The sequence below is a fragment of the Notechis scutatus genome, chromosome 14 (genome assembly GCF_049901735.1).
Source record: "Notechis scutatus isolate UNSWTSFEM ecotype Mainland chromosome 14, rNotScu1.2, whole genome shotgun sequence".
NCBI lineage: Eukaryota > Metazoa > Chordata > Lepidosauria > Squamata > Elapidae > Notechis > Notechis scutatus.
The window spans coordinates 10,454,105-10,468,619 of NC_142022.1; the positions used below are offsets into that span (position 1 = coordinate 10,454,105).

A 14,515-nucleotide genomic window follows, 5' to 3' on the forward strand; every position below is an offset into this window, starting at 1 on the left:
AGAGAGAGGGGGGAGGGAGGGAGGGAGGGAGGGATGCATGCTTTAGGGCCCTCTGTAAAAGGGATGCAGGATGGCTGGAACCCCGTTTCTTTCTTTCTTTTTCTTTCTTCCCCCCTTCCTTCCTTCCCTCTCTCCTCCTCTCCTAAATGAAGGCTTGGTTTGCTGTCTTTGCTAAGTTGCAAATCTTCTTCTTCTTCTTCTTCTTCTTCTTCTTCTTCTTCTTCTTCTTCTTCTTCTTCTTCTTCTTCTTCTTCTTCTTCTTCTTCTTCTTCTTCTTCTTCTTCCTTCTTCCTTCTTCCTTCTTTCTTCTTTCTTCTTTCTTCTTTCTTCTTTCTTCTTTCTTCCTTCTCCTCCTCCTCCTCCCCAATCTAACTTTCCACTCTGGAAATGCTCATATCTGGTTTAAGGGAATAATTAAATTGCATTGTCAAATGAACTGATCTGGGGGATTTGTTTTCATTAGCTGATCCTTGGGCCAAGGGAGGGGGACGCAGCCGCTTTCCCAGGGCCGGGGAGGAAGAGAAGGGGGGGGCGGAAGGGGCGAGGATCCTCTTGACTGAATCTATTAATTAGGAAGCTTCCCATTAATAAGGCGGCTACGAGCCCCACATGGACTGGATTATGGGGAGGGGGGTCCGGAGGCTGTGACTGCATGGAGCACGTCGGGCAGCAGCCCCCTCTGGCTCACCCGGAGAGAAACTAGGGAGGGATGGACCACTTCATTGAACTATCTGTGTGTGTGTGTGTGTCTGTGTGTCTGTGTCGCTTTAAACGTGGCCCTGGGGAAGTTCTATACAGAGATGGTTCTGAACTTACAACTGTTCATTTAGCGGCCATTCGAAGGCCCTGGAAAAAGTGACCAGGGGGTCCTCGCACTGATGACCATCGCGGCCTCGGGATTAAAATCCAGGCGCTCGGCACCCAGAATCTGTTTTTGACCAGGGCCGCTTCATCTTCCCAGCTCCGAGAGGCAAATTGAAAGAGGCAAGCCATTTAAGGACCGCACGGTTTGCTTTAACAGCGGCGGTGATTCACTTAACAACCGCCCAGCTTAGCCGCACACATGGACCAGCCACATGGGCAACGTCTAGCAAGAAAAGGGCTCCGGGGCTGAAGTCTCCCACGCCCGTCTATGCCAGCTGGGGATGATGGGAAGAGGGTGGATGAAAGAGGCCGCCAGGGAAATTTCTTTCAAGAAGAGGCTGGAGTGCCATTTGTCAGAAATGGGCGGGTGGGTTGGACTAGATGACCTATAAGGTCCCTTCCAACTCTTGTTAACCTGAAAATGGGCAACCAGGGCGAGAGAGCGAAGGTTTCGGAGTTCTTGAAATGAGGGGGTTACTTTGGTCCTCATTTCCAACTTTGCATCCCTGCCACGAGTCCGTGTCCATTTATACCCCCCATGATTCAACCCTCTGGAGTTAAGGATGGCAAACTGTTTGTCTGCAAAGGCCGTGCGTGAGGATGCGATTTAGGGGGCACCGGCAGGAAATGGCAGTGGGGAAATCAGGAAGGGCTCAAGATGTCACCTTCTGCGTCACTATCCTCATAATCCTCACCAAACTTCATTTCAACTTACCAACTCTTAGCAAAGGAGGCATCCTTCCTCCACGAAGGGAGATTCTAAGGCAGGGAATTGACTGGGAAACATCTCCATCCTTGAGGCTGGATGGGCCAACCCCACGCGATTCCGATCCAGAGGTCAGGCTTAGATCAGGGCCAGCAGAAATGCCCATTTTCCACCAGCCATGGGTGCTTGGCAGGCCCTGAAAATGGATTTAATGTCCACCTGGACTCAAAATGCAATTCCTGACTCTAAGGATCACTTTGGAAATTTCGAGTTGGGAATTCATTACCGGCTTAATTCGGCAGCTTTAACTTCTCCGGCTTTCCAAGCCCAGAAGGGTTGGAGAGGCTTTCAGACAGTGAAGTCTCCAAACCTTCATCCAGGGCTCATAAAATATGGGAAATGCATCTCATTGATTTCCTTTGATGTTTTATTTCGACAGCCAGGCAGGCGTGTTGTTGGATAGTCTCTTCCCTAACCAAAGACAGGCCGGACACGAGGTATTTTACACTCCATTTCCTTAATTTCCTGGCGTTTTCAATCCCTTCAGATTGAAAGTTAATTGGTAAGGGGGGGAAAAAAAAAAAAAACCCTGACTGATTTGGGAGCTGATTTTGATTTGGGGAGATTTTCTTTCAGCCTCCTGCCTCTCAGGCAGCTCAAATCTAAAATTAGAGAATAATTGCTGCATTCTGCACCCAGCCGTCGATATACTGGGGCCCAACTTAATCTATTTTGAAAGACAGAAAGAGAGGTCTTCCTTATTTCTCTGCAACTAATAAACCTTTGCAGAAGCTTCTCCATCAAGCAGACTTCCAAAATGAAGTATATTAAAAGTATCTGTTGCTCAGTATTTAAAATTACCACTTTGATTTCTCGAAAGGTAGAGAAAACACAACCTCCAAAGAGAACAAAACACGAACAAAACAAAAAAAATATCATTTTAGTATCGGAATAAAGGTAATTTCCTTTTACCCACCCAATCTGTTTTAAACTTTCTTCTTTGCCCTCAATTTTTTTTTTCTCAAACGAGGATCAGGGTAATATTTTAAGTGTTTGTGTATCTGTATCTCAGATGGAATCAGGAAGGCTGAGAATCTTTGGTATAGTTTTGATAAAAGCAGGATATGATTGAAGGTGGGAGGTTGCAGGAAAGGCGTCTTCAGCATTGCAAATTGAAACGTTTCTTAGTTCTGATGCCCCACAATTTGAATGTGGTGTTTTCAAGTGGGAAAAGCCGGACAGTGTTGCATGCAGATAGAGAATTCTGGAATCTTATGTGATTTATTAGCTTGCTTTGGAAGTGTGTTTTAATATTTGCAATATGTCAGATTTGTTTAATGCTTTGTTCCTTAATAGAGATACCAGCCCCCTCCCCCCCGGAAGATTTTAATACCTGGTCTAAGGAGAATTAAAATAACAGAATAACACACCCAGAATGATTTTTTTTCAAAACAACAACTGCAAGATATATAGTATTGCTTATCGTAAGGTTTGTTAAATAAATAGAGACTCTTTTTCTTGCACACATGATAATATCCATGTTTTTGAGCCCAATCAAGGGAAAAAAAATTCAGCGGTGTTTTCATTGTGATGGTGAAAGAAAAGGAAAAAGGCATCAGGCATGTTTAGAAATCTCTCTGATATGGACAAGGATGAGGGTTCTTTTTATATAGCAATCAATAAAGAGAATGACGGATCAATAAAGGAAAAGGGGGTTGAAGGGAAGTGGGAAGACTTGCTTGCCAGCTAATCAAAGTATTTTTTTTTTAATTTTAAAGCAAGTTGCATTAAAAAGCACCATCTGACTCTTCCTTTCCGCGCAACAATTAGAAAAATTATTCATAATGTACTGCTCAGATGTTTTGATCGCTGCCTGTTCATGCATTATACATACTTTACTCTGAAGTAAATTTTATAAATTCAAGGAGCCTTCATTCTCCAGCTCTGGGTTTAAGATTATAATTTGGTTTCCCACTCCAAGCCCTGATCTTTACAAATAAAATAAAAGAAATTGAGCGCATGGAGTCTGCTAGATATTTCCGTGCATGTGTGTTTTTTTTTAAAAAAAAAACCCGAATGCAGTAGAATAAATTCAACTTGGCTTTGGGTTTTATAAGGCCTGGCCTCACACATGCACACAACCACACACATATATACACATACACACAAACACACGCCTCTTGCTACCATCAATAATAAACCCCTGCTTGCAATGTCAGCTGAGATAGAAATCATAATCATCATCATCATCATCATCATCATAATAATCATCATCATCATCATCATCATCACAATCCTAATCATAATCATCATAATAAGGATTTTTACAAGTCCAGAGTGACAAGTCCACAAAATTTGTGATGGCACCACAGAAATCTTGGGGTGTTTGAGGGAGGCTAGAAATAGGAAGGAAAAAAGAAGGAAAAAAATAATCCCTGAGATTGAGCCAAAATATCTCAATTTCAGCCAAAACTGGAGAACAAAAAAACACACCACACACACGTTTTTTTGTGTTGCAGGCAGAAAAAAAAAAACCAACTAAAGATGCAGAGGTATAAATTATTTATCCAGGTATATTTCAATGCAAAACCATTCAAATAATCATCCGGATTTCCCTCTTCCTCGCTTGTTTTCTTCCCAGCCCCACCAGCCCCCTCCTTTTCCGCCTGTCAAGCGGTGGCAAATACGGGAATTTAATTCAATTTCACCCTCTTCCGCTTCCCTTTATCTGTAAAGTAAACTTCATTGGGGCAAAAGTCTCCTGGGAATGCTTGAAACAACGTTCATCAAGTTAAAACATGTCTCCCTCCCTCTCCCCTTCGCCCACCCGGGGGGCGGCGGCGGCGGCTGCTCTGGGTGGGTGGGTGTGCTGCGCGTGTTTTACAGCCCCCCCCTTTAGAGTCCTCCAAAGAGTAAAGGGAAGGGGGGGTGAACTTGTGGGGAAAAATTCCTCCCGCCCGCCCCGTGGTTTTGCTTTGATGCAACGGAGCCGCGGGAGGAATTCGGGGCAAAAGTAAAAAGAAACTTTTTGGGAAGGCAGCCTCGGGCCCCAAATCGGGGTTGCAATGAAGGCAGGTGCCAGCAATGTGCCGTCCAAATTGCCCCCCCTTTGAGAGAAAGGAGGGAGGGAGGGAGGAAGAGAGAGAGAAAGGAAGGAAGGAAGGAAGGAAGGAAGGAAGGAAGGAAGGAAGAAAGAAAGAAAGAAAGAAAGAAAGAAAGAAAGAAAGAAAGAAAGAAAGAGACATGGATTATCCTACTTAAAGGGGAAAAGGGGAAACAGGGGCCTGTGGGGGTCCAGTTTAGAGGTGCCCCCACCAGGGCCAAATAGCGAAACTCCTCCCCTCCCTGGGAGTCTCCGTGCAAATATTCGGGGGTCTTTTGATTCCTGCACCCCCGAGATTAGCTCCCAAATGGGGCTGCTCAGCTCAGCCTGGGCTCCCCTTCCTCTGGCGTCCCCCTCGGGGCAGAGACTGTGATCGGGGGAGGGGGTGAGGGGGAGCCTTCGCCTTGCAACCTCTTTCCCAGCGAAATGCTAGGGTTGTTTTGGGGGGTTGCAAGGGCAGCCGGGACTTTTAAAGCTGATTTTTATTGTTCAAAGAAGGGGGGCTTCCTCTGCTGGAGGGACCCCCGGGGCCCAGCCGGTGAGAGGGAGGGGGCTCTCGGGCCTTCGGCCTGCCCCTGGGGGCAACGGGAGGGGAGGAAGCTGCCGGCTCTGGGCCAAAACGGGCGCTTCGGCTTGGATGGCGCGCCGATTTACGCGCTGGGCACTCCGGCCAGGATGGCACAGCCCGGGCCTCGCCGGCTCTCTTGCGCCTTTTTGCCCGGTTGCGCTCTCAGCGGCGCAGAGATAGGTCCGGTTTCCCTCCTCCTCCTCCTCCTCCTCGCTTCTTCCTCCTCCTCCTCTTCTTCCTCCTCCTCTTCCTCTTCTTCCCCTCCTCCTCTTCCTCCTCTCTTCCTCTTCTTCCTCCTCCTCCTCCTCTTCCTCCTCTCTTCCTCTTCCTCCTCCACCTCTCTTCCTCCTCCTCCTCCTCCTTTCTTCCTCTCTTCCTCTTCCAAGAGGCGCTGCCCAAATTGATTCCTCGCACCCCCTCCGTCCTCTTCCTCCCCCGCTCAGACGCCCAGCCCGCCCGAGTCGCCTCCTCTTGCCTTCCCCGTCTCCTGCGAGGCCGGTGGCCTTTTCCAAAGCGCCCGAGCCGCTCCAGGGTTCCCGCAGGCCTCCGCCCCTCGGGCCCCTTCACCCCAGCCGCGAGAGGGAGCTGCCCCCGGTGGGTTTCCTGCCTTCCCCGGCGGGGACCAACTTTGGGAAAGAGGCTTTTTTCCCCAAAGAGACTCTGCCCGCTGCCCACGTCCGTCCCTTCGTCTCCCGGGTGGGCAAATGTCCGGCCTGCCCCGCTCCAGGTGGTTCTTCTGCCCTCCCTCGAAGTCCCCCCTCTCTGGGGCGTCGGGCCAAAAGGGCCCCCCTCTTTTCCCCTCTCGGGTTGCTCCCCGAATTCCGCCCTTCCCCTCCCCCCGCCCTCCCCTACAATCCCAACGAGGCCCACGTCTTTCGACTGCGGGGGGAAACACGGACACGCGAGCGAGGGAAGAATTCAGACGAGCACAGAGCCGGGGCGAGAACGCCTCGCTTTGCCAGCTCCCTAAGGAAGGGCGGGGGCTCTCTGTCCTCCCCGTCCCAAATCGGAGGACCCCCTCCGCCCCTCCCCGCTCGCCTGCTCCCCCTGCAAGGCGCGCCTACGCCCCCGAGCCCCCAAGGGAGGCCTCCCCACGCACACCCCTCCCCAAACACGAAATATAGTCTATTTTTTCTTTATGGGGGTGTGGAAGGAGCCTTTGGGTGCCAGCCATTTTTTTGCCCCGGGACAAAGAGTCGGGTGTTTCCCCCCACCCCAAAGAGAGAAAAAATATCGGAATTTATAATGAGGATCAGCATAGCTAGGTAGCTTCTTCCTGGGTTCCCTGAATTTGTGTGTGGTCTACCTGTGGGTGGGTGTTTTTATACATACATATGTGTGTGTGTGTGTGTGTGCGCGTGCGATCTACGCACCTTCGAGTGCGTGAATCACACAGACAGACAAAATCTTTGTATGCCACTCAGGCTCCCCTCCGTGAGAGAGGCGGCTGCACAAATAAAATAAAATAAATACACACCAGAGATTTATGGAGGCAGATTTAACACCCTCCTGCCCGATTCCCACGCCTTTTCACTGCTCCTAAATCACCCCACCCACGCAGGACCAGCAAACGAGGGTCTACTTCGAAGTAAGCCCCACGGAACGTGCCTGCTGCCCCCTTCCTGCATTTATTCTATATATTTATTTATATCCCACTTTTATTATTGCCTGGACTCCTCCTGAGTAATGCTCAAAGATACTATTTGCACAACTTCATAAAAATTTTGCAAAACAAACTCCTTGGAGTTACAACCGGGCGTGTTGGGGGCGGGGAGCCCTTAATTTTTAAAGTTTTTTCTTTGGATACTTTGGAAACGTTTGAGGTTGTCCTGAAGGGGTTTTTTTTGGGGGGGGGGAGTGAGCTGAGAAGTAGCAAGGCTCCTAACCAGGAAAATAATATTAATAACCATAACAATAATTTTGCCAGCTGCCTCCTAACCTTAAGCTGATGAAATCCTTGCAGGAATCGAGATGTTTAATCGCCTTTTCTTTACACATTCGTTTTCATCTCCGGGCTCGCTTAAAACTCTTCCATCCCTGAGAAAGGGGAGAAAGAGAGAGATGACTGCCCCATCTTAATAATTGTAATAAATAATAAATCATATTTTCCTCCCACCCTCAAAGGAACCGCAGAAATGAAATAAGGTAAGTTTGAAGGTTGCCTGGCTGGGGTTTCATTAGCAGGGCCCTTCACTTTTCTTCCCTAAAGAGGAAAAATATTAAATTTATATAATGTAATTTCCATGTTGTTAAAAAGGGCTCATCTTCCAGTATTGCATTAAAGGTGTCTTTATTTCCTCACTATGAAAGATGGGAGTGGGGGGAAAAAAATCCATATTTCTTACCCCGCTTTCTAGAATAGAAACAAACCCAGCTCCTGTCTCTCTCTGTATATTTTATTTAAAAAAAAAAACCAAGAGTATTTTTTTTTGCCTTTTAAGGTTAGGAAACATATTGAAATCTATGCAGCCAAAGGTCCAGTTTCTGCCAAATAGAAAATTGATCAATAAAAGACAATTAATCAACCAAATGGTGTTTTAAACTCCTTCCAAAGGGGGGGGGAGAGAGAAAGTGTGTATGTGTGTTTGTGTGAGTGTATGCAGATAAAAAAGCCCGCTGATGTGACAAGTGTATTGAGACTTATTGGGGGGGAGGAATGAAGGCATTACAGGGTTCCAAATCACAGCCTCATAACTGTTAAACCAGAATAGGGAGTACAACATTATTCACAAGTTGTTTTAACGGCAGTTGTGTGTAAAGTTTGCAGCCGCAGGAAAATAAACAAGGGGGAATCCTTAGGGTTGCTAGTGAAAACACACACAGATTTTCACAATAAGCAGATACTTTTTGGCATCCTTGGCCAAAAACATTTTTTAAAAAAAAAATCTTTAAGGTCTTTAAAAACTCCTAACTATGAATATTTTTTAAGATGGTTTTTTTTTACATTTTTAAAAAATGTCTTCTTCCTTCAGAGACGCAGTTTACAAAGAGTGGAAATAAAATAAGGGGTTTTGTGTTTTGTTTTTCCTGTGTGAATTTCCTGCAAGTGGTCGGTGAGAGAACTGAGTCTTATTTTGGTTTGGAAGAATGCAGCATATTTGAGAAAAACGTACGGTTCCTACTTGGGTTGAAGTTTACAGTGGAGAATATTTTGGGGAAAGGAAGGTTTGTTTGAATGATGTTTAACCCTGGAGAACTACAGTAAGTTTTTTCTTCCATTCCAGCAGAAAAGTCCATCTGATAGTGTTTGCCTAGGAGGAAAGTGCAAAAATATTCTCTGATCTGCTGTTATTTGTTTTAAATCTGCCACAACTGGAAGAATTTTATTTCAGGTTCTGACAATATAGATCCCTAGCAGAGAAAAAGATGGTTTCTATTATTTCTTTTCTATTAAAATTTTAAGAGGGGAAATCACACGGAGCCATTTCAGCACCTAAACGCCCGGACAGCGCCTTGGAAAAACAGATTTTTCCAAACCGACGTTTTTCACAGCACTTGAAAAGGGTTAGAAGCCCCTTTTTTCCCCCTCTCCCTCTTCTTGAATTTCCAGCAGATTTCTGCAAAATATTGATTAATTGGCACGGTGGAGGCTGTTGTGAGTAGTTCGTGGTCAAAAGATCTCCAAAAGAAAACCAACTTGTGTTTTAATTATTGCTCACCCCTGAAACTCCTTTCTGTCTAAAATTCTCATCTAATTTAGAATGGAATGGGCTTCCTACCTCCAACTTCTTTCCCATCCCAGATTGATCGTCTATTTAATTATCACCATCATCATTATTATTTTTTCAAAAGGAATCTCCACTTCAGGTCATTCAGATCGCTGCGGAAGCTTCAGCAGTTGCTTTGCTCGCAGAGGGTAGTGTATATTTAATGAATATTGCAACAGTCAGATTTTGGCGCTCTCTGGCCAGAATTAGACCCAGTTTCTACCATTCTTGTGCCAAGATGCTTACAAATTAATTAAAAAATGCAGAAGGCAAAGGAGGGAAAGCAAACTCCCTTTTCCCTCAATCAGGCTCAAATATTTGGGTTACTTATACAAAATGCTCTTTCTTAAGATTCTTTTTTTAAATGCCAGATTAACCCCTATATGTACATACGCAGAAATAACACCCCATACCATCCATGGAATCAACTGAGAAGGAAATAAAATCATTTTTAAAAAATATGCAGAGTCTTTTGACACAACAAATAGCATCTTGGTAAACCGACCTAACAGGAATTAAGTGGGCAGTGGGGTGGTGGTATATTAATTTAAAAAACCCTTGAACATCAAGCTTTGAATGTTGGCCAATATTTTAATGTAGAGTTTACAGTGTCTTAGTGATTTGGGCCTAAACAAGCCTCAGGATTCTTAACATTTAATGCCTCTTATTCACAAGCTTTTAAATAGATAGATAGATAGATAGATAGGTAGGTAGATAGGCAGATAGGCAGATAGATAGATAGATAGATAGATAGATAGATAGATAGATAGATAGATAGATGCAAAGAGGAAGCCGATTGCAAAAATAGCCATGTTTAGACCGGGCATTGCTTTCTCAAGCAGCTAGTCCTCAGTTTTAACCATTTAAAAAATGCTGGCACTACCCCATCCTGGAGCAATTCCAAATGCCCCCAGACCCTCATTTCTCTCTTGATAATGCATTTGAGTTTAATTGAGAAGATATCTGTGCATTATTTTTATTTGGCCCACCTCGTCCAGAAGCGACATCTGCTTTTAGGATTTAATGGCTCAGAAATTCACATGATGAATATTTAAAGAGTTTGTGCTTGTTTTTCCATTTTGATTTAGCTATTATGTTTCTGTGGTTTTCTGTATTTTTCTGCTGCTACCTTGCCATGAACTCACTCCATTCCTGTGGCAGGAGCCACCTTAACAGGGCAGCAGATAAATACTGAAAATACGTAAAATGAGCAGAATTTAACCAACCTTCTCAAACCCCTGCTTCCCCCCAAGGCAGAAATAGTTGCTGTGTTTTGAAAGGTGATGCTTGCCTCAATGGGCTACAAAAAAGGACATTTTTTTCATGTCTAAACCACCTCAAAATATATAATTTGGAAACCATTAACTTGGATCCTAACAAAAGACCCTCATGAAACCATGCAAAGATATTTGACTGCCCACCAACAACATTACACCCACCTCCTCTTAAGAGGTATTTATGCACAAACATTTTTGGAGTTATATCTTTGTTCAAAGCTGGAGCAGAATATTATTTTTAACCAAGGGATTTATGTAACCAGAAAGTCGCCAACTTCCCATTGTTTGACTGGTGTGTGTCTGTGTGTGTTCTTAAAGAGGGGGCACTGAAAGGAAGACTGACAAAAGCTGTCATTATTCACTGCCTCCCTTGATAAAAAAAAGGTTTGAAACTCTTGTGCTTTGTGTAACCCTGAAGACTGCAACCTGAAGTGGTTATGATCTCCTGATGGTTTTGTTTTTCAACAATTGGGATCTTCACAGCTTCTTGTCCGTGTTTCACAGCCTTGTTTCTAGCTGTCCTTCCCTCCATGCTGGCACCCCAGTTTTCCAGTTTTGTGCAGTTAACAAAGCAGAAAAAGACCTGTGAGCGGACTCACCTGTGCTCACCTATGCGAGCATGGGCAGCTGCAGGCCAGAAAGAACTGTAGGAAGGACACTTCCGAGGCTGCTGTTCTCTAACTGTGAACATCCAGGCCCTTGAACGGTGTCCAAAAACTAAGAAATAGGGCATCTTAGAAGGACCCTCTTTCATGTCCATGGAGGCCTCTTCCTGCCCAGACCCTCCAGCAAACAAACCTCTCTTGCAAAAAATATATATCCAGATCTGAAATCTCCTTCTTGTTGGATCTGTTGCTGGCCAAAATTGGAAGGAAGATCTCTCATCAGATCTTAAATTATCCCTATGGGATTATCAACAGGGAAAATTGGTGCTCATTTCTCCATTTCTTATTCAGTGCTTGAGGTCTTGGGGGGGGGTGTCTAGAAATTTAGCAATTCATCAAGAAGGGAGTCCTCAAATAGCTTTGGTTGCCAAGATGTTTATTTGGCCAGGTAAATTAGGGTTTTGGGTTATGGGAAGGAAGGAGCTTCTTGGCTGTAGGCACCAGGCTTCTTATGGGAAATTTTCTGGGTCCAACAGAGTTGTGGTAACATTGGCGGGCAATATATTCCTTGTTAAGGTATTTGCAAGGATTTTGTGGAGTGCCATAGCAAAGAAGTCCTCAGAAAAAGGACTTTTTTTATCCCTTGCAAACATCATCAGCATGAAATTATGAAGTAGTAATTTTGAGTAGAAACTGAAGTAACAAGATGTCAGATTTTCCTTTCAGCAGATTGTCTTTCCTGTCTGGGAAATCTTGAATTCTTTGTCTCTCGACGCGTCATTCCCAAAGATCATCTTCATCCCAACCAAACAATGCAAATTTTCCACATGGAGAAAATTTAAATATATATTTCCCCCCAAGCTCCTGTACAAACAAAACCCAGGCCGGGACGCAGGTGAATGGCCCGTAAATAAATAAATAAAAACCAGGGAAGGAAAATAAATTACTACAGAATCTTGAGAAATGAAATCAATATTGGCGGGTTCTTCTTTTTTAAAGCCTTTGATTTTTCCTTCTCCCCCGCCTCCCCAAACCTCATTCAGTGCCCATTGTTCCCTTCCCTGGAAGGAGACCGATGGAGAAATCTATTTTGCCTTCTCTGCCCCTGCAAGTCTCATAATAAATGAAATTCAGAATTTAAAAAGTGGAGCGGTTCATCGGGATATAACTAACTGACGACGGTTAGTCACCGCAGCCAATTCCGAAGGCAACGATGGTTCAGGACAACCTAACATTGAAATTGGGATTAGACAGGCAAACACCCCTCCAGGCCAAGACAGGTTGAAAAAAAAATAAAGCTAAATTGGGTGACTGCCTGGATGGGAGACCACGAGGTGATCCCACAGGTATAGCTTTAAAGACGACAACGGCCAAGCGAGTCTGGACGGATGGATGGAAATCCACTCATCCAAATCCACTGTTCGTCTCTGCCTTCTCTGCTACAAAGACCCCCCAAGCACACTCAATTAAGAACCTTTTGGGCTTTTTAACACCAGCGTCCTGTTTCGGATCAGCCGAGGAATCTTCCAAGGCAAATCCAGAGGGACGATCGATCCCTCGTGGCGTTTCTAAAAAGGGTCTTTCCTTGCAGCCTGCTTGCTCCCCCCCACCCCTCCCCATCCCACCCCCGCCGTGCCCTGGGCCCCTTGTGCCTTTCCCACCCACCCACCCCCGGCTCCAGGCCCGACTGGGTTAAATCCAATTGGCTCCTGATTGCAAATCCGGCATATTTTTTAGGCTGGTGACGTGGAAAAAGGCAGGCGAGCAAAGGGTTTCGGCTGGTAGAATCGATACCAGTGCCTTTAGGGCTTGGAAGAAGCGAGGTTGGGGAAGGAGGGAGGAGGAAGGCTGGACCGGAGACCCACAGGAGGAAAAAAAAAAAAGAAGGCTGAGACTGACCCACTGGCACACGCACACACACACACAAAGAGGAGGTTAGTTCAAGCTGGACGGACTTCAAGAAATCAAAATGAAATGGACATCAGCAGCAGGAGCAGGAGCAGCAGGAGGAGGGAGGAAGAGGCAATGAATTGAGGCTTGCCAAAAGCCCCCCCCCCCCCAAGACACTGCTACTCTTCGTGGTGGGAAGATCTCCGAAGTGGGACTGTTTTGGGGGCTGGGAGAGGGGGAGAAGCTGCTTTGTGCTCCGCTCTGGCCCCCCAGGGAAGGAGTTTGGGTTGGTCTCCTTCGTCCCTTCCTCAAAGCCATCCCTGCGAGCCGCCGGTGAGGCAGGTGGAAGAGACAGAGGCTACGGCTTGCTTTGGTGCCGGAGGGTCGAAATAATCTTTCTTCTTCTCTTTTTCTTTCTTTCTTTCTTTCTTTCTCCCTCTCTCTCTCATCCAACAGTCCTACGTGCCTCTCAAAGGATAACATGCAACAATAGGTAAGCTGCCTTTCTTTTTTTTTCTTTCTTTCTTTTTTTGGGGTGGGTGGGGAATTTGTGGTCTGTGAGCCAGGGGGAAACTGTTTGGACTTTGGCAGGGAAAAGAGCAACCTTGCTCGCCTCTCTCTTTAAGGTTTCCACGCCTAACCTGGGGAGGGGATATTTCGCTGGCAAGGGAGGGGAGGGGAGCCCGAGGGGGTTGAGGGGCAGGGTCAAGGAGTCTTTGGAGCCCACTGGATTTGGGGAAGGAGGGTGTGTGTGATATTTTAGAGGTTTCCCTGTTTGACGAGGGCATTTGCACCAAGGGAAGTTTGGCACAAATGCACCTTTAATTTGGCTGGGTGAAATTTCAATGCATGAAAGGAGGAGGAGGAGGAGGAGGAGGAGGAGGAGGAGGAGGAGGAGGAGGAGGAGGAGGAGGAGGAGGAGGAGGAGGAGGAGGAGGAGGAGGAGGAGAGGAGAAGGGGAGAAGGAGGTTGAGGAAGAGGAGAAGGAGAGGAGAGAAGGAGGAGAGAAGAAGGAGAAGGAGGTTGAGGAAGAGGAGGAGAAGGAGAAGGAGAGAAGGAAAAGGAGGAGGAGAGGAGGAGGAGAAGGAGGAGAGAAGAAGGGGAGAGGAGGTTGAGGAAGAGGAGGAGGAGAAGGAGAGAAGGAAAAGGAGGAGAAGGAGAGGAGAGGAGGAGGAGAGAAAGAGAAGGAGGAGAGAAGGGGAAGGAGAGGAGGAGGAGGAGGAGAGAAAGAGAAGGAGGAGAAGGAGGAGAGAAGGAGAGAAGGAAAAGGAGAAGGAGGAGGAGGAGGAGAAGGAGGAGAGAAGAAGGGGAGAGGAGGTTGAGGAAGAGGAGGAGGAGAAGGAGAGAAGGAAAAGGAGGAGAAGGAGAGGAGAGGAGGAGGAGAGAAAGAGAAGGAGGAGAGAAGGGAAGGAAGGAGAGGAGGAGGAGGAGGAGAGAAAGAGAAGGAGGAGAAGGAGGAGAGAAGGAGAGAAGGAAAAGGAGGAGAAGGAGAGAAGGAAAAGGAGGAGGAGGAGAGAAGGAGAGGAGGAGGAGAAGAGAAGGAGGAGGAGGAGGAAGAGGAGAAGGAAGAGAAGGAGGAGAGGAGGAGAGAAGAGAAGGAGGAGAAGGAGGAGAAGGAGAGGAGGAGGAGGAGGAGGAGAGAAGGAGAAGGAGGAGGATGAAGAGAAGGACAGGAGAAGGAAGAGGAGGAGGAGGAGAAGGAGAGGAGGAGGAGGAGGAGGAAGAAAAGGAGGAAAAGGAGGAGGGGGAGGATTGGGTGTCTTTCTCTCTTTCTTATCTCTCTCCCTTTGTCCCC

The 14,515-nt window shown here is 46.4% G+C and overlaps 1 protein-coding gene across 1 annotated transcript in view; it reads left to right on the plus strand.

Moving 5' to 3' along the window:
- The window catches only part of LOC113425704 (hepatocyte nuclear factor 6-like), a 30,644-nt gene that overhangs the window by 4,951 nt on the left and 11,178 nt on the right, over positions 1–14,515 (plus strand). The window contains exon 2 of the mRNA XM_026687952.2: positions 13,177–13,213. The gene's annotated coding sequence lies outside the window, so the exon portion shown is untranslated. The remainder of the gene's footprint in view (positions 1–13,176; positions 13,214–14,515) is intronic.